The sequence below is a fragment of the Ailuropoda melanoleuca genome, chromosome 8 (assembly GCF_002007445.2).
Source record: "Ailuropoda melanoleuca isolate Jingjing chromosome 8, ASM200744v2, whole genome shotgun sequence".
NCBI classification, from domain to species: Eukaryota; Metazoa; Chordata; class Mammalia; order Carnivora; family Ursidae; genus Ailuropoda; species Ailuropoda melanoleuca.
Genome location: NC_048225.1, coordinates 110,745,432 through 110,771,089, shown reverse-complemented (window position 1 = coordinate 110,771,089; position 25,658 = coordinate 110,745,432). Strand labels below are relative to the sequence as shown.

At 33.0% G+C, this 25,658-nt stretch overlaps 1 protein-coding gene across 3 annotated transcripts in view; it reads right to left on the bottom strand.

Annotated features, from left to right (window-relative positions):
* The window catches only part of BRINP3 (BMP/retinoic acid inducible neural specific 3), a 407,590-nt gene that overhangs the window by 349,125 nt on the left and 32,807 nt on the right, over window positions 1-25,658 (bottom strand). The gene's annotated exons all lie outside the window — the stretch shown is intronic.

Genomic DNA, 25,658 nt, shown 5'->3' with positions numbered 1-25,658 from the left:
AAAACTGAACTCTGAGCAGAAAGATATCCAATTTTATAAATAACTGTACGTGACAAAATAAAATTTATTGTTTATATTCTGTTAAGTAATAATAGATGCTAATAATATTGGAACTTATACAAGTATTAATATATAGGAAAATAAGCCCACATTACTCCATAGATTAAAATAAACCGCTCCTATCATTTTGGCACATGCATTCAAGCCTTAAAAATAATTTTGAGAGTATAGTTGGATTCCAACAGCATTAACAATGTTATTGTAGTTATGTTTTCCTTTATATATATTATATATATAGTGTTATATATCATTAGCAGTTCAAAGGCCATTAAACACTCAGCATTTCTATTTAATTGTATTCTTTATATTGTCCAAAAAATGCTGTGGTTTCTTTTGAATGTTGGTAAGCTCCAAATTTTTCAAAGTTTCATCAAGTTACTCATTCAGTCAAAGTTGTGGAAAATATTTTTGGAACTCCTACTATGTGTCAGACCTTCCACTGTGATGATAACTGAACAAAACCAGAATGGGTCTTGCACACAGAGAGCATGTTTTCTTATGAAAAGGGAGCAGACTTTAAACAGTAAACAATGAAAGAACAGATTATAATTATTTCTATGAAGGGCAGAGATAGTTCCATGAGATTATAACTGGGGAAATATATTACATGTCTTTGTAAATATAGATTTCATAATAAAGGTAAAGAAAGAAGCTTCTGATATACATATAAACTTATTTATAGCTACTTACATATTTTATTATTTGCTATTTAAGAACTTAAAGTATGGACATGTGTGCACATCAGCATTTAAGACCATTAATAATATGCATTAAAATATTATTAAATCTGGTAATGCTAAGAAAAATGAAAATTTATGGTGAATATCATGACTGTTTTAAAGGAAAATTGTGTTTCAACAAGAATTTTCTTAATGCGTAATTTGGTTATTGTTTTGTACTCATATCTATTCTCTTGTGAAAAGTACCACTTTTTAGAATGTTCACATATAATTTCTGCATAATAAAATGATTCTAAGACTTATTTTTCAAAATGTGCACATTTTTGTTATTTCTACAAGTATAACACCTCAAAAACAAATTGTTCATTTAAATCACAGAATATACACACTACTGCATTTGGAGAAAAGATAAATTGCTTATGACAGCATTTATCTTAACAGTTGTAAGTTTTTATGTCCTTGCCTATATGATTTAATAACACATGAAGATTTTGAAAACGTGTGTGTGTGTGCGTGCATGTGTAAATATAGTGAACACACATTTTCTGAACACATACCTGATAAAATTAATGCATATATGGGAACCCACAAATTGGAGGCCACTCCAGTGGCTGGCCCATGTCCCAAATCTAAACCCAAACCTAAACCTAAACCTTGCATTTATGGGAAACACTCCACTGTTAAAGAAACCTAACACCAGTCACAGTCTCCAGCTCAGCTTTAGCAGTTTACTTTACCCTAGAAAATAGGACCTGCCAGCCTTATAAAGAAATTCTCAACTTCCCAGCCAATCATGCCGTTTCCGCTCTGCCTTTCTAATATTCCATAAAATTGTTCTTGCCCAAAATCCCTAGGGAAGAGTGCTCTACTGCTTGTGAGGCCCTGTGTTCCTCCATCCATGGATTATCCTCTGTAGAATGAAGGATAGCAAACCCAGGGGCGCCTGGGTGGCACAGCGGTTAAGCGTCTGCCTTCGGCTCAGGGCGTGATCCCGGCGTTATGGGATCGAGCCCCGCATCAGGCTCCTCTGCTGTGAGCCTGCTTCTTCCTCTCCCACTCCCCCTGCTTGTGTTCCCTCTCTCGCTGGCTGTCTCTATCTCTGTCGAATAAATAAATAAAATCTTTAAAAAAAAAAAAAAAAAAAGGATAGCAAACCCATTGCTTGATTGTTTTAGCTTTGTCATTTGATATGACTCCGTGGTTTGGCTTATGTGTTCAAAATGATACAGATAATGTTCAATTTTCATAATTGGAGAAAAAAATCTAAACATTTAGGTTTCTTATTTATTCAACATTATCTTGATTTTCAAGTTTGATCCATGTAAAGTGTTGAAGAAAATAAAATCTCTTAAGGGGTTAATAATAAATACCATTAACTGCTTTTTTTAAATTAATGTCTGCTTTGGCATGTTAACTATTGCATAATTTGCTTAGAGTAATAGAGAAAATTTAGCCCTCCAGTAGTCAAAATAAGAATATAATATTACCACATAATAGATGGGTCTAATTTGCTTAAATGTAATAAAATATGTAATTCCATTAGAAGGTGTGATATTGTGATTTATATTAAGAAGTATTATTTACTCTTTGTCCTGGTTCTAGCACAGATCTCCTAAAACTTTTGGACTCTTTGAACTGATAAAGTTGTCTTTTGTTATGTTAATGAGATGACTTTTCGAAAGACCCTAGGTGACCAAAAGGTGGGCTGATTGCCAGGGGCCCCAACCAGAACATGTTCAGTTCTACCCTCCTCTGCTCCACCTCCAGGGAGGAGAGAAGGGCTAGAAGTGGATAAATAGCCAATGGCCAATGATTTGAGCAATCATGCCCACATACTGAAGCCTTCATAAAAACCCATAAAGATGAGATTCAGAGATCTTCCATGTTGGTGAATATGTGAAGATACAGGGGGAGTTGTTTCCTCAGGGAAAGACATGGAAGCTCTGCACCTTTTCCCCACACCTTGCTCTATGTATCTCTCCCATCCAGCTGTTCCTGAGTTATATCCTTTGTAATAAACCAATAACCTAGTAAGTGCAATGTTTGTATGAGTTCTGTGAGTCCTTCTAGCAAATTATTCAAACCTAAGGAGGGGGGTATGAAAACCTTCAATCTGTAGCCAGTGGGTAAGAAGCATTGGTGACAACCTGGAATTGTGACCAGTATCTGAAGTAGGGAGGGGCAGTCATTTAGGAATAAGCTTTAACCTTTGGGATATACACTATTTCAAGGTAGACAGTGTTAGAATTGAGTTGAATTAAGGACACCTAGATAGTTTCTGAGAACTGCCTAGTGGCTATGGGGGAAACCACTTCCTTCACCCACACCTGTCAGAATTGGTTCTAGAACCATCTAGAAGGCAAATGACAGTCATTCGGGGGGAAAAAAAAGTTTTTTCAAAGGACAAAAAATATAGTCATTTTTATTTTTTATTTTATTTTTTTAGACTTTATTTATTTATTTATTTATTTGACAGAGAGAGAGAGAGAAATCACAAGCAGGGGGAGCAGGGGAGGGAGAAGCAGATTCCCTGCTGAGCAGACAGTTCGATGCAGGGGCTCGATCCCAGGACTCTGGGATCATGACCTGAGTCGAAGGCAGACACTTACCGACTGAGCCACCCAAGCACCCCAATTTAGTCATTTTTAGAACTTGTTTCTAAAACTTCAGCAAACATTTAGATGTCATTTATGTGCATAAAGTCCTTGATTAATTCAAAATTCAACACAACTGTAATTAAGTTGAATTTTCAAACACACAGAATTAAATCCCTTTCAAGAGAAAATGTAATGTCACTGCAATTATAAGCATCAAATCCGGGTCCAAACTCACAATATTTTTAAAATGAGAGTTAATTAGAAGACGTATTACTCTAATGCTCACAAACAGGTGCTGTAATCCTTCCCTTGTCTCTCTCTCTTTTAGAAAAAGTCATTATAAATGTCTGAGAACTTTTTATAGACATACAGTCTAACCTAACGTACAGTGTTACTCCTACTCCCTTGTTCTGGTTCCTTGGACATATTATTTAACTTCATTGAGCTACAGTTTTCTCATCTCAAAAATTTACTAGCTACAGTTCCTGTAAGAGTCAAATGTTATCGTAAGTATGCAGTGCTTAGAACAAGGCCAAACGCCCCGTTACTACTTTTACCAGTCATACGTATTTTTTCATGAATGTTTCTTACATTATTCTCACCTTCTTTGCTATTTTTAAACCGCTTTACCCTTATCTGTTTCTAACTACTCAATGAATTGTCCATTTATCACTCATCTCTAAAAAGTGCTCCTTTCCTCTCTATGTTTCCCAAGGTGGCCCTACATCTCCTCAGATGATTGTGCCCTGATGCTTAATACTTGTATGGCCTGGAGTGAATTACTTAACTTTTTACATCTCAGTTTTCTTATCTGTAGAGGGAAATCGTAGTGTGTTATTTAGCTCACGATATACTTGGAAGGTTATATAAGAAAATGTATGAAGCATTTAGAACGATGTCTGTAACTCTTTTTTTTTTTTTTTTTGAAAGATTTTATTTATTTGACAGAGATAGAGACAGCCAGCGAGAGAGGGAACACAAGCAGGGGGAGTGGGAGAGGAAGAAGCAGGCTCATAGTGGAGGAGCCTGATGCGGGGCTCGATCCCATAACGCCGGGATCACGCCCTGAGCTGAAGGCAGACGCCTAACCGCTGTGCCACCCAGGCGCCCCCGATGTCTGTAACTCTTAACTCTGACCAACGCAGTATAAATGAATGCGTGTTCTTGCTCTCTTTAAACCTGGTTGACAAGTCATTTCCAGGATAGAGCTGGGCAACATATTTTGAATATATTAAATAATCTAGAACTGGAGAGATCACATTACTCAGATTCTCTGTGAACCTCAGGAAAGATGCCAGAAAATTATATCCTATATTATTAAATTATTTAAACCTTCAAAAATCATAAAAGTAACTGTCAGTGAAAAATGACACCTGCTGTCGGGCAAGTCAACATGAGAAATGACACATTCAGGACATATGCTGCAAATTCATTACAAAAATTCTCTGATGTGATAGGTAACTACACACATACTGATAACAAAAACAGCTGTAGGATTCTTAGATTTATAAATGAATTATTCCCCCCCATAAGTACCATATATTCTAAGCCAAATTTCCCAAAATAAGAGCCAAAGTCCAGATTTGGGGGAGTGGAATGGGAGGAAGGAGTGAATTTAAAATCTTGAATCTCATTCAAGAACTAAAGAAGAGGCTGAGTATTTTTAGTATTAAGCATTTAATTTAAGTTTGCAATTTTTGGCTGAATTAAAATAGTTTTTCTATATAAAAAATCTTTTGACATATCATATCATTCTTAAAAACTAGTAACTTCTACAGCAAAATTTAAAATGCTAGGGTATTATTACCCTGTTTCAACTCCTTATTTTATATATTGAAAGCAGTCTTTGAAATATTAGAGTCGTAATCTGATTTTTGAAGGGTGACAATTTTCATTTATGGCCCAGGCAGGAAGCAAGCTTCCATTGATCTTTCTCACTTGAGGGGAAGGGAGAAGTTTCTAGACCCTCATCCCTTTCATACTGTTTTTATAGATGAGCATTTCTTTATGCTTCGGTCAGTGCCAGCTTCCTGTTAGGAGGCAGGGAGCTTCTGAGGCATATTTTCCCCTCTCTGGGGTGTCATTATAGCACAAACTCTTGTCATGAAGGGTTCGATTTGTTCCACACCATTGTATGAGGGTTTACCTTTTCATTTCTGAAAGCTGAACATTTATTTCCCTTTCATGACCATATGTTTCAATTCACAGACAACACAACAAAAAATTATCCCACATTTCTGTACTTTAGGAGCACAACAGAGTCTTTCTAAGGCAGCCTAAACCACTATATTGACTTGAATTCCCTGTTCGTTTATTTAGCGTAAAGTCAGAGAGTATTGACCAAATATGATAAATATTTAAAATAGACTCATATGATAGTGTAAAAGTTCTCCTCCATATATTGTTTACTGACAGCAGACAGATCAATTACTCTTATCATGTGAAAAATTATTGTACCTTTACATATTTGGCAATTGACAAGAAAAATATTGCTAATCCTTTTAGCTTTTTACTTATACTTTATACTATATTTATGCATCCAAATATACCATAATTTAAAACATTTTTAAGATTAAATCATTACAAAAGAATGAAATATTGTCTTTTGATAGTTTCCCATTTACAAGTGAATTTGTCAAACTTTTGACTTCACACATTTCTCTCAACTTTTCCACCCCCGAAATACAACATATGCACATGCACTTCCTATCACTGGTGCTAGACATAAGGATTTTATCTTTGATTATTATTATGGCAGCTTTTATTTTTCTCTCACAGGGATTTTATAATTTTATATCACCAAAACCTAATTTTGAACAATGTGAGGTAAATTTATGTTAACCTAGTTTCAGTGCTGCTCACAACCTGTTCTTTTATAGGCTTTGCATCCTGAATATTAAATTACATTTCATTTCTTAGTTGGTAAGAGTTCCATAAATACACAGGGTTGCTTTTTTTAAGTAGGTACATGTGCAATCTATTTTTGGATTTGTTCCAACTTATTACAAATTTTAAAATATATTTCTCCGGCTTCTTTCCATGAAAGAACTTGTGTGTGTATAAATTCTTGAATCTTAACCTTTCTTCTAAATTTTGCAACTCCCCTATTTTATTCAAAATTTTACTTCACTATTTACTGGAATATGTTGTTACATAGCCAAAGGATTAAAGCCAGCATAACATATATTAGTGGTTACTGCCTTATAGTCACTCAAAATTCTAAGCACTGCCCCTTCCCAATCTTTTTATACCCATTCAGATATACTCAAGTCTCTTAACAACACAACAACAAAAAGCTGGTGTTAGTAGAGGGGCATTTTAAAATGGGAAGTAGAGTCTTTGTATGAAAGCAATGCAGTCAGGGAGAATAGGGTAATTAATATTGTTAGAAGTATATGATTACAGGTCTTACAGTCAGGTCTTTTATTCATTTTGAGTTAGTGTTTGCGTATGGTGTGGCTTTTTTTTTTTAATGTGTCTGTCCAGTTTTCCCAGCACCATTTACCAAAGAGTCTGTTCCCTATTGTCCTAAGTATCCATTGATGGATGAACGAATAAAGAAGACTTGGTATTCTATTCAGCAATAAAAAAGAACAAAATCTTGCCATTTGCACCAGCATGTATAGAACTTAAGGGCATTATGCTGAGTGAAATAATTCAGACAAAGAAAGACAACAAATTATCTAACTTATATGTAGAATCTAAGAAACAAGCAAAACAAGTTCATGGATACAGAGAACACACTGGTGGTTGTGCGGTGGGGAATGGGGCAAAATGGGTTCAGGGGATCAAAAAGTACAAACTTCCAGTTACAAAATAAATAAGTCATAGGGATAAGATGTACAGCATGGAAACTATAGTTAATACTATTCTATCGCATATTTGACAATTGCTAAGAGGGTAGACTTAAAAGTCTTTATCACAAGGAAAAGATTGAAACAGTTTAAAACTATGAATAGTGATGGATGTTAACTAGTCTTATTTAAAACATTTTGCAATGCATACACATGTTGAATCACTATGTTTTATACCTGAAAATAATATACCTCAATAAAAAAAAAAGAATTATAGTTGACCCTTGAACAACATGAAAGTTAGGGGAGTCAACCCCCTATATCCAAGTATAACTTTTGATTCCCAGAAACTTAACTACTAAACAGGTCAAAAGCCTTACCAATAACAATGCATAGTCAGTTAACACATATTTTGTATGCTGTATGTATTACATACTTCACTTTTATAATAAAGTACACTAGAGAAAAAGATATTACTAAGAAAATCACAAGGAAGAGAAAATACATTTACAGAATTATGTTCTATTTGTATTAAAAAAAACAAACATGTATGTGTGGGCCCACATAGTTCAAGAGTCAACTGTGAATTATTATAGGGACCATACATGTTTGTACTTACTTTAATTCAGATTGTCAAGGTACCATACAATAGCTTAGTAAAACATTCCACCTCCGCAGTACTAAGAAATCCCTGATAGAAACTTTGGTCTAGAAATTCTGCCCAACAGATTACCTTCCTGTTGTGCATGTGAGAAAGGAATGGTGACAGCAAGTATAGTAGAGATATCTGTAAGCACTGAGTCTGTTTAGAGCTTAAAGATTAGGTCATGTTACAATAGAGGAGCTCTAAAAAATACCATAAAGAAAACCAAATCTAGAAGTCTCAAGAATATTAGCTATAGAAAGCCGTCTATAGAAAGGATGTCCTCTCCAACATCAGACGGAAATGCCAGTACTGTACCAATAATATGCAAAAAAACATGTAAGACGACTTGGCCTCTTTAAAAGAGCACATCTGGAGTGGAAGCCAGGCAGAGAAAATAGATGTGATTAAGGGGAAGATGAATGAGATACAGGAGGACTCCAAGGAAAGTAGAATTGCAATAATAAAATAAAAATCAGATAAGAAGCAAACCCAAAGAGAACTGACACTTCAAATAGCTGTAGCAAGAAATAGAGAAAAATATTGAGAAAGTCATGCTAGTTTGGAAAGGAAAAGAAAAAAGAGTTTAAAAAAATGAGAAGAAAGGTGACAATCAAAAGACAAAAAACAAATATGAAACCTATGAATTAGATGTCCTATAGAGCAATTTACACACATGGGAAATAAAAAATTAGATTAAAAACTTAACAGGCAGATGTTGGTAAATACATAGATACCATCTCAAAGTAAGCATGGCCAAACTCTAAACACAAAAGAACAATGCCTTCACATCTCCCATTAGTCTCCAGTGACCAATTTATTTCAACAACGGAGAAAATGAAATGTGCTAGAACAAGGAAAGTGATTTCCAAATTATTCGTTTCAAGGAAATTTGGATTTTTCACTTGCAAATAATAGCAATTCCTTCTATTATAAGTCATTATCATCATACTTAACAAGGCAATAGTGTATATTATGAAAAATGTTTCACTCCTTGTCCTAGAAATATAAACTGTAAGCTAAATAAAGTAAAATGCATCCCATGAAAGAGGCTTATGCTCTGTGTAATGTGATGCAACAGCTAAGTTGGCAAAACCTTTGCTTGACCTTAAAGAACTATACTTGTTAGAATTATTTCCAAATCAATAACCATTAGACCCAAACAATGTTGATTTGTGCCTTTCTGAAAGGTAAATGGCTCAAACAGAATCATTGCGATAAAATCTTCCTCTCTAACAATATTCATTTCAACAGGAAGCCAATAAATCTGACTTTCATGAAAAGCCAATAAATAATGAAAAGCCCAGCATTTTATTTTTAATCAGCAAAAATTTAAATGCATTGGCATATACAATGTCAGTATTGCAAAAAAGTTTCCCAATAATATATATTAATATGTATAATATGCAGCTTCAAAAGTGAAGAAGCATGCATTTTTTTTCAATATTGCAATATAACCCAAGGAATGTAAAAGTTTATATGTATCTTTTAGTTTAGAAATATGTAATGGGAACATTTACCAAATTCAGAAGATAATTTTCAGGATCATTTCTGAGGGAAGAAGTAAACTATTCTTGGTCTCATCTCTACACCATTTATACCCTTATAAAATAAAAATAATAAAACAGAAGTGTTATATGGCAACATTAATGTCTGATATAATTTGCATGATATTATTTCATATAGTATAATTTCTAACATTCTACCTTCTTATACCTTATGGGAGAATATGTGAGCTAATTAAATTGGATGTATTTATTAAAATATAACACCTATAAGGAATGTACCAACAGAAGTGTTTATATTATAAAATTTAGGAAAACTTAAGATTAAAAAATATGTAATCTCAATTGTGTAAAGTATGCCAAGAAAAAACACTAGAAGAAAATAAACCAAAAGTTAAATTTGGCTCTCTCTGGGTGGTAGGCTTATAGATTTAATTCAGATATTTATACCAACCAAGCCCTGTTCCAGATAATCAAATCATTCCATTTTCTTCATTGTTTTCCTTAGTTTACAGTTCTCTTTATAATACTAATTAATTTACTAATCAAAAAATAGAAAACTGTGCTATAAGAAATATAATGTTGAATTCTGGATCAAGACAGCATTATGCTGTAAGCAAATTCCTAACTTTCTCTATGGAAAGAGAAAGGTCTAAATAAAAGTTATTTCAGGAATTAGTATGAGAACTGAAAGAGGCAGTGAATATAAGTATCCAGTATAATCTCTGGAATCGTGGACGTTCTATAAACATTGACTTTTCTGCCATTTATTCCTCTAATTTTTACCTTGAACTATGGATTTGTTTACTCTTCTATCTTTAAAATATTACAATACTAAAGTCAAAGATGTTTTTTGCTTTTTCCATAAAGTAAAATTTTCAGATGAGCTTTGAAAACACTTCTATGCCTCTCAGCTACATATGTGGGGACTAAAGCAGGCTTGTAACTAGTGTTAGCCAAAGGAATATTATGTTCTCTTCTGTTTAGACAGTATGCTTTTGCTTTTTAACTTTATATGGGAAAAAAAGAAGACAAGCAATTACATCTTCTTATTAAAAAAAAAAAAGTTCTCCTAAATTTCAAGTTATTTAAAGTACTGTGTGTCTGTATGCACTCACTTAGAATCAATGCAGAATATTAAAAATATGACCCATTGAAGGATTGCAGGTACAAATGAGAGATCGTATAGGCAAAATCAATTTGGAAGCCTTTTTTCAATAAGAAGCACTCTCTATGAAGTGAAAAAAAAAATGGTTGAATTTAGATCACATTTATAAAACAATTTTAATTATTTTTAAATAGACAAGATATCTGACCTCTAGAACTATAAAGTAATAAATTGTGGTGTTTTAAGGCACTAAATGTGTGGTAATTTTTTTATAGCAACAATGAAAAACTGGTATGTCTATTGATACTAAAATATATTATGAATAGAAATTTTCATGGTTTTAATTCAGGAAAAGGATGGTTTCTAGTTCCATATCTTCCTCTCCATTAATACCTGACAACCAATATATATACTTATTTTTCTACTTAAAAAAAAAAAGTCTGTGCTCAAACTTGTCTTGCTGTCTTTTCTTCTTGACAATCTGGAGCTTTTTGTAAATGTTGTTTGAAATCTCTGCTTTTTCTCCATTTGTTAAAAAAAAATTTACTGAGGTATCATTGATAAACAAAGAATGGCATATATTTATTATATACATTTGATGAGTTTGCATATATACTATCCCCATGATACCATCATCATCATGAAAGTAAAAGACGTATCCAACACAATCCAATGTTTGTTATGTTCTCTGTTTTGTTGCTGTTGTTGTTTATTATTTTTTTGTTTCTTTTTTTTGTGGTAAGAACACATAACATGAAATCTATTGTTTTAAAAAAATTTGAAGTGCGCATTATTGCATTGTTACTATAGGCACTATGTTGTACAACAGATCTCCAGAACTTAATCATCTTAGATAATCAAAACTTTGTGCACATTGAATAACAGCTCCCCATTTCTCCCATCCTTCAGCCCCTGGCTGTCACTACGGTATTCTCTCCTTCTATGAGTTTGACTATTTTAGATACCTCATAAAAGTGAAATCATGTAGTATTCTGTAATTGACTTATTTAATGTAGCATAATGTCATGCTGTTTCAAATGGCAAGATTTTCTTCTTGTTTAAGGCTGAATACTCCATTGTGTATATATAGCACATTTTCTTTATCTGATCATCTGTCAGCATACACTTGAGTTATTTCCATATCATGGTTATTATAACTAGTGCTGGAATGAGCACAGAGTGCAGACATGGTGCTTTCTTTTGCACACTCTATCTTTGGATATTAATTTTGGAATAGTTGACAGAGGGTTTCAAAATCAGTTTACCATTGAAGATTTTAATCAGAATGATAACATGACAGAACTGTGACTAAGAAACCTTTGTATCATATATAACATGGTAACCTCTAAAATAGGAGCATTCATTAAAGAGATGAAAGAAGGAGGATAAGGCAAGAAGCTCTAAGTGTTATCAGAGAAACAGGAGGGGAGCCAACTGCCTACAACTATAGACTAAAGGAAAAATGAATTTAGACCTTGAGGTGTGGTCAAGAGGAACATATGATGTGTTGACAAGATGCCAATAATAATCATAATTATAACAACATGACTTACTTTACGCCAAGCACTAGACTAAGTGCTTTCCTGACATGCATTATTTAGCTGAATCCTCATATAAAACCTGTAAAGTAAATACTATCATTATCTTCATTTTACAGATGATGATACAGATAATTAGAGAGTTTAAGTGACTTGTTCGAGGTTACGAGTTATTGAATTGACAAGCCCGTAATTCAAACCTAGGCCATGCTTTTTAATTATTATTCTATTTAGCTACTCCCATACTGTCATGTCACTAAATTGAGAAGAGTTCATTGGATCTAGTAATTAAGAGATCACTCTTTTTGAATTAAAGCCAATAGATTTTGTGAAGAGCAAGAGGATAAAATACCAAATCTATTTTCCTCTCTAGGTATTTTCACTAAAATACTTCTTTTCACAATTTTTATCTTGTATATAATTTTTAAGAACATTACTTCGATTTTATAATGTCACCTTTACTTCTTTAAACATGGAAGTTAAGCAAAGATAGGGAAGAATCAAAAGTCACGAACAGATGGTTTCCAGGACAAGAAAACAGATTATAAGATTTGTACGCTCACTCTTAATAAAGACAAACAAGTTTAAAAACCAACATATCACTTTAACCTATAAGGCCATAGGAAGCAATAGCAAAATTTTACATACATACAGCTTTTCATTGAATAACGTTGCTTATAAGCATTTGTTCTACAGATATGTTGAGGCATGTGAACAAAGACATATATGCAAAGATACATTTTATTTCTGTATAGATTATAAAACTCTCAATAAATAAGATTCTAGAAATCTTTTACGTCTATATGTATTTTCTTACAGTCTGGAAGATTTAGGAACATTTCTAATAAAACCTGAACTTCACTTTAGCCTGATATCTTCTATTTTTCTTTGTAGTGATGTCAGCAAACATTGATCACCAAATACAGATGTTTACTTTAAATTTGACTTTTATCAGAGATTAGATGAATCCTAGGAAGAAACATTTTCAAACATCTCAGTCAGTTTTACTTTATTTTTTTTTTTTGGTCCAAGTTTTTATTTAAATTCCAGTTAGTTAACATACAGTGTAATATTAGTTTAGTTGAACTAGAAAAATATGGGGTAAAGGCTCACTCCTACAATGTAGAGCAACAGCCATCTACATTTTTTTTTTTTTTGATTGGGCTAAGATTTATACAAGGGGCTGACTGAGCCTACTCCTGATGGTAAAGGTCAAAGGGCCCCAATTTTTGGGAAAGGAGGAATGCAGAAATAGGAAATCATAGCTAAGTTGTATAAATAAAATATATATTTTAATTTTATATGTGAGTTTCTCTTACCTAGACTTAGCAACTTCAACCATTATAAGGGATAATTTCCAATTCTCAATGACATTTAAAGATCATCAGATACAAAATGAGGCTATGATGGTGTTGCACATTTTCTTCTTAGTGTGGGATGCTAAAGCATTGGCAAAAAGCCATAACTTAGCTTTATGAACCAAGGAATTCAATTGTTGTGGTTCTCGCTGTTGGAGCCAATCTATAAAATGAAACAGTTCAATCCCTCTGTATAATTTATAAGAAATCAAATTAATGGTGCTGTAAACTACTCAAATATGTTTATCCTGTTCAAATGATAATCATACAAGATTTTTTTCTTAGAAAAATTATTCCTGAGTAAAATGTCTGATAGAACTACAGGATAATGGGGTAATTACTAGAAGGTCTCAGGAAACAGAAAATTTATGACATTATGTATATATGTATGTTCCTTTAGCTAAAATGTTAGTTTGAGCAGCCATGTCTAAAAGTGGAGTACATTTCTGAATTCACATAACATTATTAAGTTTAAAATGTATCTGAAATTTTATTAGAAATTTTGTTTAAATAATACATTTAGTGTGGCTATTGTTTAATTCATTTTAAATACATACATTTGATATTCTATGTGCTGTGTAGTACTCAAATATATATAAGCAAGTTTAATAGATTATTTCATACAGGAATTTTATTTTGGAAATTTTATTACTTCTTACTTAAAAATGATTATTTTCGAGGAGACGGGGTGGCTCAGTCGGTTAGGTAATCTTCCTTCAGCTCAGGGCATGATCTCAGGGTCCTGGGATAGAGTCCTGGGTTGGGCTTCCTACTCAGTGGGGGAGTCTGTTTCTTTCCCTCTCTCTGCCCTCCCAACTCATGCTCTCTCTGTCTCAACTAAATAAACAAAATCTTAAAAAAAACAATTATTTCCTTTAATTACTAAACTGAAAAAGATGATTTCATTTTCAATGAAAAAATCTCATGGGAAAGTGAATGTATTCATACTCATAAATTTTGCACATAAACCACAATTTCTTCAATAATTTCCTACTGCATAACTGTTTTGTTTTTCTGTCAGATAATGTAAATTAAGTGAATATTAATCTATAATATTATGCATTTTCTTCTGAAATGTCATTCAAAAGCTTGTCTGCATTGCTGAAAGAATTGAAAAAAAAAACAATAATAATTTGCACATCAACCCATGAGCCCTAATGGGCATACATTTTTAGTAAAAATAAGAACCAAATAATGGTATTAAGAAGAATGTACTGAAGGTAATAGGAGAACACAGTAGCAAAGTGTATTCATTCATACACAAATGTACATATAAATGGGAAGAGTGATGTACTGGAAATAATCAAAACTGCAAATCACAAATGCATAAATCCCAGCAGTTTCCTATGAAACAGAGCCTCTTTATCCACATCTTATTACTGCTCTCATTCACATGCAAGTCAAATTATGCCCTACTTAACATAGCTTTCATATTTAAAGTCCAGAAATCATTTGTCTTAAACACAATATTAAAGTCATGGAATTTTACTGCAATTGGAAATAACAGAATATCTAATTTTGTTCTGTTGTGCTTGCACCAATCCTTGGGTGAAAAATTCCTGAGCTAAGGATCCTAAAATTTATATAGTTAACAATCTTTCCTAGAAGGCCAAAAATTTCATGACCTTCTTAGATAAAAATTACCAATACTGTATGGGAGAAACGTACTCAAATTAAATTATCAAACTTGAAAAAGAAAAAGATCCCAATTTGCCTGTTAACATCTTTGAATTATAAATGGCAATATGTGACACACAATAGTGTTAAATAATTCATTTAAAAATTATGTTCTTAAATAAAATTGTCTGTTTCTAAATAAAATTATCTGAATAATTCATCTCATGAAATATAATGAAAAATTAAATATAGAAAAATATATTTAATTGAAAATCATGTCAAGCAAACAGAATGATGACACTCAGTTGGCTCAATTGTTCCATGGCTGAAAATAAGCAAATGCCTTGGTGTGATGGTGTGATGTACAGACTCTCAGTGCCATCTGGTGGAAGCTTGTATTGTATTACTATTGTGTTTATTGAGCATATATTATGTGCAAGACTTTGCACTACCTGAGGGAGCTACAATAATAAATAAGGCACTATGTTTTCTCCCAGGAAGCTGATACACTCAGGTAATTGTCAGGCAATATAATATATGTAAGTCTTACCAATTCTACCCTTTTAATGAAAACAAACTTCACCTTAGTGAGAACTGATCAAAACATTCGGTATAATCAGTATTATTTAAAGTGGTTATCTGTTTTTGTAAAGTTTTACATATTATCAAATTTTTACTAAAAATAATAAGTGACCTCATTAGGTTTCTTCAACAAAATGCTAAGATGGCACATTATATGTCAGAATACCTGGGCTCTATTCCTTTGCCCACCATATAGATAAAAATGATTTACTCTTTCTAGACTTTCTTTTGGCCATGCCCATGAAACCAAAGACTTCTGAGACAGAACCATCTCTCTGTGGTTTACTGTCCATATTAACATCCTCATCAACATAACTATAATTCCAGAAAATTCTTACCCAGGGAGGTAAATTTCAAATAACTCTATTGTTCACTCCAGAATCTTCCTGATAGACTTACGGAGTCTTCAAAACAAAGCAAACAATAGTTCACTGCCAATAGTCTTTGAACGCCTCGCCTCAAAATCCATCTTTTGTTCTGTCTGGAAGTCCGAAACAATTAACATCCAGGGTCCGTATCCAATCCTAGCCAATCTTCACACTACCCGCATTGATAGACACACATAAGCAAAACTGTAAAACCTCAGTAATATTCTAACTTTACCTTCTCCTCTCTGACACACTATTGGGTCTCTGTTGTGGAAATGGTGGCAGTGAGAATAAAATCAGCTTTGTCTTATCAACAGGTTATTCTGATAATACTTTGGGAAGGCAGGATTCCATAACATTATTATTTAAGTAATTTTAATAATTACATTTTAAAATTTTTAATGACTTCTTAGTATTTTACAATGTTTACAGTTCAACTATTTTAAAATTATGTGGAAATATAACTAACTCATTTAATTTTACATTAATAGAATTGTAGACAACAAAATATATTCAGGATAAATGAATATTTTAAGAAAAAATGTTCCATAGGACTTTGCTATAAATTTTTCCTTGTAAGATATATAACGAAACTATAAAAGTATGCTAAAATAAATATGGGGGGGTCACATTTATATAGAGGTTGTTTTGCAAAAGCATATCCTTCATTCCTCAAGATTTCACAGTAAAATCAAAACTGTAAAAGGAGGAACTTCCAAATCAATAACCCCTAAGATCTCTTCCGAGTCCAAGAGTTTCTGTAGAATCACTCTTTGATCATTGTATATTATTAAACACAACCTTTAAATGTTTTGACAAAAAATTATAAAAGTAACTAAAATATTGTGGTTTTCTTACAAAATAATATAGAAGAGAGTCCTAAATATTATTTTTAAACCACATATTCATTTCTTTAGGCACCAGATGACCCTGTTAAAAGCTCACTTGTTCATTCTCTCTCTCTTCTTCTAACTTATCAACCCTTCCTGTATGTGAACAGTGCTAAAATAAAGACCACACAAGTATTTATTTTGTGTTAACAAGATTTTCAAATCTTGTTAAAGATTTGTGAAATCAAAAGTTGTCAGAAAGACCTACTGCCTGACTTTGGGGAAACTTACATTTTACCAATGGAACTCCATTGTTAGATTAAAATTGTAACCTACATTGGGGTTGAGGGCTTTTTACATGAAATTCTCATAAGTACCTTAACATTTAAAGACACTGGAATGATTTTCAGAAAGGTCTACATTTAGAAAATACTGGTATATACTAAATCCAATTCCATAAGTGATTTGTGAATAGCAATTTTGTTTGAACTACGACCTGGGTCAAAGATCCATTGAAAAGCAGGGCACTAACCAAGGAAGAAGAAATATTTTCTCTTAAGATATCCTAACAATGAGGCACTTTCAGATATCAAAGCAGGTAATAACAGAAGAAAAGGACAATTTAATGCCAGCCCTGTTGTGGGAGTTCCTTGTTTCTCTTCATAGGACCCACCAGTTTCAGATACCAGAGAGCAGTTCTACTGGTACTTTGAGGTTTACCTATATTCATTTTTCCCCCTGGTTGCTTATGACAAAGTAGAAATTGATCAAGTCTTTTCTGATTTGATATCACTCCTTCTATCTACTCTTGGTTGGTTTTTTTTCCTCCAAATTTTTATTTAAATTCCAGTTAGTTAATATACAGTGTAATATTAGTTTCAGGTGTAGGATTTAGTTATTCATCAGTTACACACAACACCCAGTGCTCACCACTACAAGTGCACTCCTTAAAACCCATCAACTATTTAACACCCCCTCTCAGGTAACCCTCAGTTTGTTCTCTATAGTTAAGGGTCTGTTTCTTAGTTTGCATTTCTTCCACCCCCCTACTATGTTCATTTGTTTTGTTTCTTAAATTCTACATATTAGTGAAATCATGTGGTCTTTGTCTTTCTCTGACTTATTTCACTTAGCATAGTACTCTCTAGCTCCATCTATCTATTCTGTTTAATGGTATCATTTTCAGAATTGTGTGTATATGTGCGAGATAGCACAGAAGGGGAAGGCAATGCAGGTGAATACATTTCTTCCCTTTTGGCTCTGAAATAATTCAGGGCAACAGACATAAAGGTGAAAGTGACTTACCCTATATCCTACCTCCCATTATTCCTAGGCATGAAAAATGTGTTGCTCGTAAGTAGACATAATGCTCACATGAAGATATAATGAAGAAGAAATGAAGAGTATTTCAACTTAAATTGAATATAAATTGAAAATATTAACATAAAGTGTTTTTATATAATCCTAGTACCCAAATGTGGTTTGAGTTTCCCATTTTAATTTATTTTGAAGTTTAAAATAGCGCAAGCATGGCATAAGACTCTTTCATATTTAACCAAACAAGGCAGGTGTTAAAAACCAGATCAAGAGTGATGTCCAGGGGCGCCTGGGTGGCACAGCGGTTGAGCGTCTGCCTTCGGCTCAGGGCGTGATCCCGGCGTTATNGTCCAGCATAGTAATTATGGTTAATATTGGTATATTGCCCATGTGGAGGTTCTGAGAGGGTGGATCTTGACAGTTGTCATAACAAGAAAATAAAATTTTGTGACTATGTATGGTGACAGACTTATTGTGTTGATCATTTTGCAATGCATACGGATATTGAAACATTATGTTCTACATGTGAAACTAATATAATGTTATATTATACGTCATTTTTTAAAAAGTTGATTTCAAGACAGGAAACGTACCAGTTCATTATTAGTTTTTCATAAGAAGGTCTGTGTTTGTGTGTTTGTTTTGAATAAGTTAATGGTAGAAAGATGTTGAACTGTGTGATGATCTATTTTAGGAGTATTACTAAGGCCAGACAGAGAAGAGAGATAACTTGATAAACCTAAGGCCTAAATAGTATAGCCCAACAGTGAACAGTGCCAATGAAAAGACTAAAGTATGAGCATGGCTAAGATGCCAGAAATAGAGGTAGAGAATCTCAGACTTCATGAAATATAATATTAAGTTCATATCATATCAACAATGATCCTGTTTCCTCTAAAAAGGCAACTGGAGAAAAAGAAGGGCAAAAACAGTACTCAAGACGTTAAGTTCCTGTCATAGGCACATTTTTTACTGTCTTTTTGACTATTTTTCTATTGGTGAAAGGGAAGGAATACTCACGATGCCTTATATTTTTTTTTAGAAAAATACTTCAAATAACCGCTTTATTCTAAAATGTACCAATGTAACATTCAAGAATCTTACTAGACTACATTTCTTCAGGCAGATATTAAACATCATATTTTTGAAAGTTACAATATAGGGGATGGCTCAGTCAGTTAAATGTCTGCCTTCGGCTCTGATCACGATCTCAGGTCCTGGGATTGAGAGCCTCATTGGACTCCTTGTTCAGCGGGGAGCCTGCTTCTCCCTCTGCCTACTGCTCCTCTGCTTGTGCTCTCTGTCTCTCTGACAAATAAATAAATAAAATCTTTAAAAAGAAGGCTACAATATAATATAAAATACATTCAGTGAATGTTTAGAGTTTGATTACAAGAAGCAACTATTTGGAATTTTTATAAAATAAAAAAACTAAATGATCATGGCAGAGTCAATAGTGGAAGTTTCTTTGACATCCAATAGATTTAATTTTTTATTCACGTATCTTACATTCCTTAAATATCGTTCTCCTTTTAGAAGCAGCTAAGATTGCTTATCTTGAAAAATTACACATGTATTTTTGAAATTATTTTCTAAAAAAATCTAAGATCTTTATATTCAGACTGGGTGTTCCCTAAGTAAAATTCTTTAAATCATAAACTTATATTCAAAACAAATTCAAGTATTAATGCTGAAGAAAAAATATGCAACCAGCCCCGTGGCATATTATATACATTTACATTTAATTTCTATATGCAGTGATAATATCCTAAATAATTATTAAATTTGTCACAAAGACGATGAGTGAAAACTTTGCTTCAACTGAATCCCATAGTGAGAAATAAGCTTATAGAATTTCCTGTCATTCCCACTTATGAGGTGAGGACTCAGAGGAGCAGAGGGGTGATATAATTTTTCAGGTTTACACAAAAAGTAAACGATAAATGCAGGCCTGAAACCTTAATTCTATAATGCCCATTCATCTTCTTTCTATCCTACCATGAGTTGTCTTTACCTCTCCATTCATATAGTGGGATTAAATTGATATAATGCCAAAAATAAGTAATTTAACTTCTTACTTAAAGATCAACTAAAAAAAAGATTAAACAACTTTTCAATAGAACATAAGATTTACAAGGTCACAACTTAAAAATAAGAATTTATGAATATAATTTCAATATTTAAAATGAAAAAGGAGTGTCCTAGATTGAATTTTTGAATTTTTTATATGTTTAGGTAAGAATAGAAAAATGCATTTAATTTCCTCCTTAGATGGGCTTGTTAGCTTAATAGATCAACAAACCAGTTGGTATTCTTTGAAATTTCTAAGGGTTATCAGGAGATGGGTTTTAGTTGATATGTGGCATGAGCCAGATCAATGAGTCTGGGGACCAGGGGTCTCTGCCACTACAGGTGGGGTGGTGGCATACAAGTATTTCTCATTGCAGGAGGACACTGCTGGTCCCATATAACTCCTAAGATTCCTGGAAATAGGGCTCTCCCTGGGAAGAGTGATCACAGCAGCCGTGGCTCCCGCCTGATTCCCCTGTTCTCTGAGCTATTCCTAACAGCACATCCTAGCCCATCCTCTTCTTGGCCCTCATTTGGATCTGCAAGTACTCTCCATCACATACCTGAGACAACAAAGCACACCTCGTGGGATCCAACTCTGCTGTTTGCATTTAACATGGTCAAAAATATTATCCTAATGCAGAAGTTGGGGAAAAGCTTGGAGGTTAACACAGATCCAAGTGCTCCATCCAAAGCCTTTGAGGTTAAATGTATCTGCATACAGGGATTTTCAGAATTTAGAGGGAAAATAAGGTGACATTGTGTATGTTTTGTGATATCTTCAGTGGGTAAGGGCATCAACCCATAATCAAATACACCAATATCCCTGCAATGAAACATATAACTATTTGCATTAAGTACAAAAATAAAAACTATAAATAATTTCACATCTGCCCATGTCAACAGCAGGTTTTCAAGTCATGTGTGCTAAGAGATAATGGCTTGTTTTCAGAGCTTTGAGATTTTGAAATTGTTGATAAAAGACTTTGAACATTTACCAAATTTGAAACATATCTAGTTGTGGGAGGGTTTCTCATGATGTGATTGAAAGATCTATTTTTACTCTTAATTCAGCTAAAATTATCAGTAATGCAAATGAACATATAGGAGACATTCTTTTGAAATGTGCAGATTTGAAATAAAACAAGGTGTCAGATTACAATGTTCAAAACCAAAATTCTTTACGGATTTGTCAAATAATTAAAATGTTTTTATATTACATTATATGAGATATGAGCACACATGTCAAACAATGAAATAACAAGGAGCAACCAGTTGAACCAAAATGATTTGAGTAGATGGATTTTAAGGGTGTTTTTAATCATTAGAATCTTTTATATTAAAAAAATCTCACTTCTGAAAAGATTAATTCCAAAAAATAAATTATCTGTTTTTTATAACAAACAAGGAAAAGTAATTTTATGTGTGATGAATTTAATGACAACTGTGAAAAATCACTCTTCACATAAGAGTCTTTTAAAAATTATATATTGTGAGGAAATACTTTATACATTTTAAGTGGGTGTATTTATTTAAATCTAATTTTCTATTATGTTTTGGGATGATAGGAGTGCATGTCTTTAAGAAAGATAGCCCACAAGCCTGCAGCAAAACAGAGCCTTTGTTAATTTCAGGTTGACAGGAGAGATAGTTTAATTAGTTAGCTGCTAATATCTATTTAAGTGAGCAGGCTGAGAAATGTCTGCTAGGAAAAGGACAGGCAAATGCATGGTAGGCCATTCTCTTCTCCTCTTTTAAATGGTATCAAAAAGGAAGAGAACAGGTACCCTGCATATATATGGAAAAGGAAGGAAATTACTTTTTTACTTTTAAAAAGGGAAGACCAACAAAAAAGTGATCATATGTCTGTGTGTGTGTGTATATATATATATATATATATATATATATACACACATATATATATATAATATGTAGTTGACCCTTGAACATTGGAAGAGTTAAGGGCACTGACCCCATGCACAGCTAAAAATCTGTGTATTACTTTTGAGTCCTCCAAAACTTAGCTACTAATAGCCTACCCTTGGCTGAAAGCCTTACGGATAACATAAAAAGGTGATAAACAAATATTTTCTATGTTATATGTATTACATACATATCTTATAATTAAGCTAGAGAAAGGAAAGTGTTATTAAAGAAATCATAAGAGAAAATACACTTATAGTACTTCACTGAAAAAAAAATATGTATATAAGTGGACTTGCACATTTCAAACCCATGTTATTCAAGGATCAACTGTACTTTCAAATATTGTGTTAGCTTCTATTTCTTGACTATCAATAAAGCACTCAGAGAACATTTAGTAATTCCTTAATAGTACCGAAGAGCATAAAAATTTCTTTTTTGACTATACTCAAGTTTATTAGCTTTTACACTTGAACAAAAATGGTTTATTAAGGGACGCATGGGTGGTGCAGTCGTTAAGCGTCTGCCCTCGGCTCAGGGAGTGATCCCTGCGTTATGGGATCGAGTCCCACATCAGGCTCCTCTGCTATGAGCCTGCTTCTTCCTCTCCCACTCCCCCTGCTTGTGTTTCCTCTCTTGCTGGCTATCTCTATCTCTGTCAAATAAATAAATAAAATCTTAAAAAAAATAAAATGGTTTATTAATATTTTCCTATTCTGACATAATAGAGTACTTTTTATACTGCCTTTGTTTACTAGAATATTTAGAGAAATGGATGAAATCAAGATTAAGAATATTTGGGTGGAGGACCTGAATAGGCATTTTTCCAAAGAAGACAGACAGATGGCCAAGAGACACATGAAAAGATGCTCAGCATCACTAATCATTGGGGAAATGTAGATCAAACCACATGAGCTATAACCTCATACCAGTCAAAACAGTTAGTATCAAAAAGAAAAAAAAATCATGTTTTGGCAAGGATGTGGAAAAAAAGGAAACCCTCACACACTCTTGGTATGAATGTAAATTGGTGCAGACACTGGAAAACAGTATGGTTGTTCCTCAAAAAATTAAAAATAAAACTTCCATATGACCCATAATTCCACTTCTGGGTATTTACATAAAGAAAATAAAAACACTAATTCAAAAAGACATATGCACCCTTATGTTTATTGCAGGATTATTTATAATAGTCAAGATATTGAAGCAACTTAAGTGTCCATCAGTAGATGAATGGATGAAGATGTGGTACACATATACGATGGAATATTAGTCATAAAAATGAAATCTTCCCATTTGTGACAACATGGATGGACCTAGAGGGCATTATGCTAAGTAAAATAAGTCTGACAGAAAAAAAGCAAATACCATATAATTTCACTTATATGTGGGACCTAAAAATCAAAACAAACAAGCAAACAAACAAAAACAAACAGACTCATAAGTAGAGAGAACAAACCAGTGGTTGCCAGAGGGAAGGGGGGGATGGGAAGATGGGTAAAATAGGTGAAGGGATTAAGAGGCATAAACTTCCAATTATAATATAAATAAATCATGGGGATGAAAAGTACAGCATAGGGTATATAATTAATAATATTGTAATAACTCTATATGGTGACAGTTGGTAACTACATTTACTATAGTGAGCATCTCATAACGTAGAATTGTAGAAATCACTATTTTGCACACATGAAACTAATACAATATTGTATGTCAATTATACTTCAATGAAAAGTATATATATGAACATCTTTTGTGTAATTTTTTTCAACCAAATTTGTTTAACATCTATATATTATCATATGCCACTTCAGTCCGAGAGGCAAATTTCATGGTTAAATACTACTAATTAATTGATGGTAAGACTTCTCTAAGCTGAAAGAACTTTACTGGATAATTCTTACATCCTAAGGTAGATTATTCAACTGTGATTCTAAATGAAAATAATGGGAAAAATAAGCAATTTATAGAAAAAGTAATCTCAAAAAATTTAAAATGTGCTACTTCCATAAAAGAATGGTCTAAATATAGATATTAATTAAATAAAACCTATTACAAACTACAATTACTCAGTACAAATTTTAGCCTTAACTTTGGAAAGTATAATTTGAAGGTGAGGGTCTAATCTTTTATCATGATTCACATTATATGCTTAGTAGAGTAAAAGAGATAATATCTTAATCTTTTAATATTTTAAAAGTTGAATTTTTCAATATTGCAATTAAATGGCAATTACCTTAATTATTTTATATTAAGGCAGAAAAAAAGCATAATAAATGTTATTTAGGACCTTTTCTTACTGACAATGAGAGCTATAATGCAAATGTCTTTTAAAATACCAGTCCATTTAAATAGGCACAAATAAGGCCTAGAAAAAGGATTATTGGTTTTCTTCCCCCTCAATTTTAAACCTTTTATTTTTGGAATAGTGCTTGACATAAAAAAAAATACATATTAACAATTCAGAAGCCCCAGGGGCGCCTGGGTGGCACAGCGGTTAAGCGTCTGCCTTCGGCTCAGGGCGTGATCCCGGCGTTATGGGATCGAGCCCCACATCAGGCTCCTCCGCTATGAGCCTGCTTCTTCCTCTCCCACTCCCCCTGCTTGTGTTCCCTCTCTTGCTGGCTATCTCTATTTCTGTCGAATAAATAAATAAAATATTAAAAAAAAAATTCAGAAGCCCCAGAACAGTGATACCAAGAGAAAACAATACTGATAATTTTGACAATTTTATTTGGAAGAAGACCACCGAGATAATGACACTGAAGGATCTGGTAAGGTGGAACTAGAGAGGGCAAAATAATCAAATAAATTCTTTATTCAAATGCCAAAAATCATCATTGTTATTTTCTCTTCTGTAAATAATTGTGTGAACTGGCAGTCCTGTTCATTTTTTTTGTTTTAATCGCAACAAACATGAATGCGCTATTAAACTAAAAATTATTACTTACAAATTGTAGAAATTATGACAAAGCATGCCTTTTATTTATAGTCATGAGATTATATAAAATCTCCATTAAGAACTGGCTTTTCTGAAAGTCAATTATAATTACTAAAGCCTTGAATTAATATTTAGATTTTATTTCCTACTAAAATTTTCCCAATGACGGCTAAAGGACACTTAAAGTATGAATTTAATATGTATATTTGATTGTGAATTAGAATTAAATAATAAAATTTTAAATTTATTATATGGTTTAATCTCAAAATTAGAGATGTAACTAAATAGAGTTATTGAATAAATATCAAATATCAGATAAATTTAGGTTATTTATATATAAAATCATTGTCTAGAATATTCTCCTTAATTTATCTTTGCACTGTAAAGTGTGCTACCAGACTAGTGGAATGATTTGTAGGAAGTCAACCAACTAAGAAACCTAACTTCCTTCCATTACAGCCTCTTCATTAGAACATACAAGAAATAGAAAAGACTTGAGGGGCACCTGGGTGGCTCAGTCAGTTAAGTGTCTGCCTTTGGTTCAGGTCATGGTCCCAGGGTCCTGGGATCCAGCCCCACAACAGGCTCCCTGCTTAGCAGGGAGCCTGTTTCTCCCTCTCCCTTTGCCTATTGCTCTGCCTACTTGTGCTCCTTCTCTCTTTCTCAAATAAATAAATAAAATCTTTTTTTAAGAAAAATAATTTTAGCGTGTGTAGGAGGGAAATTA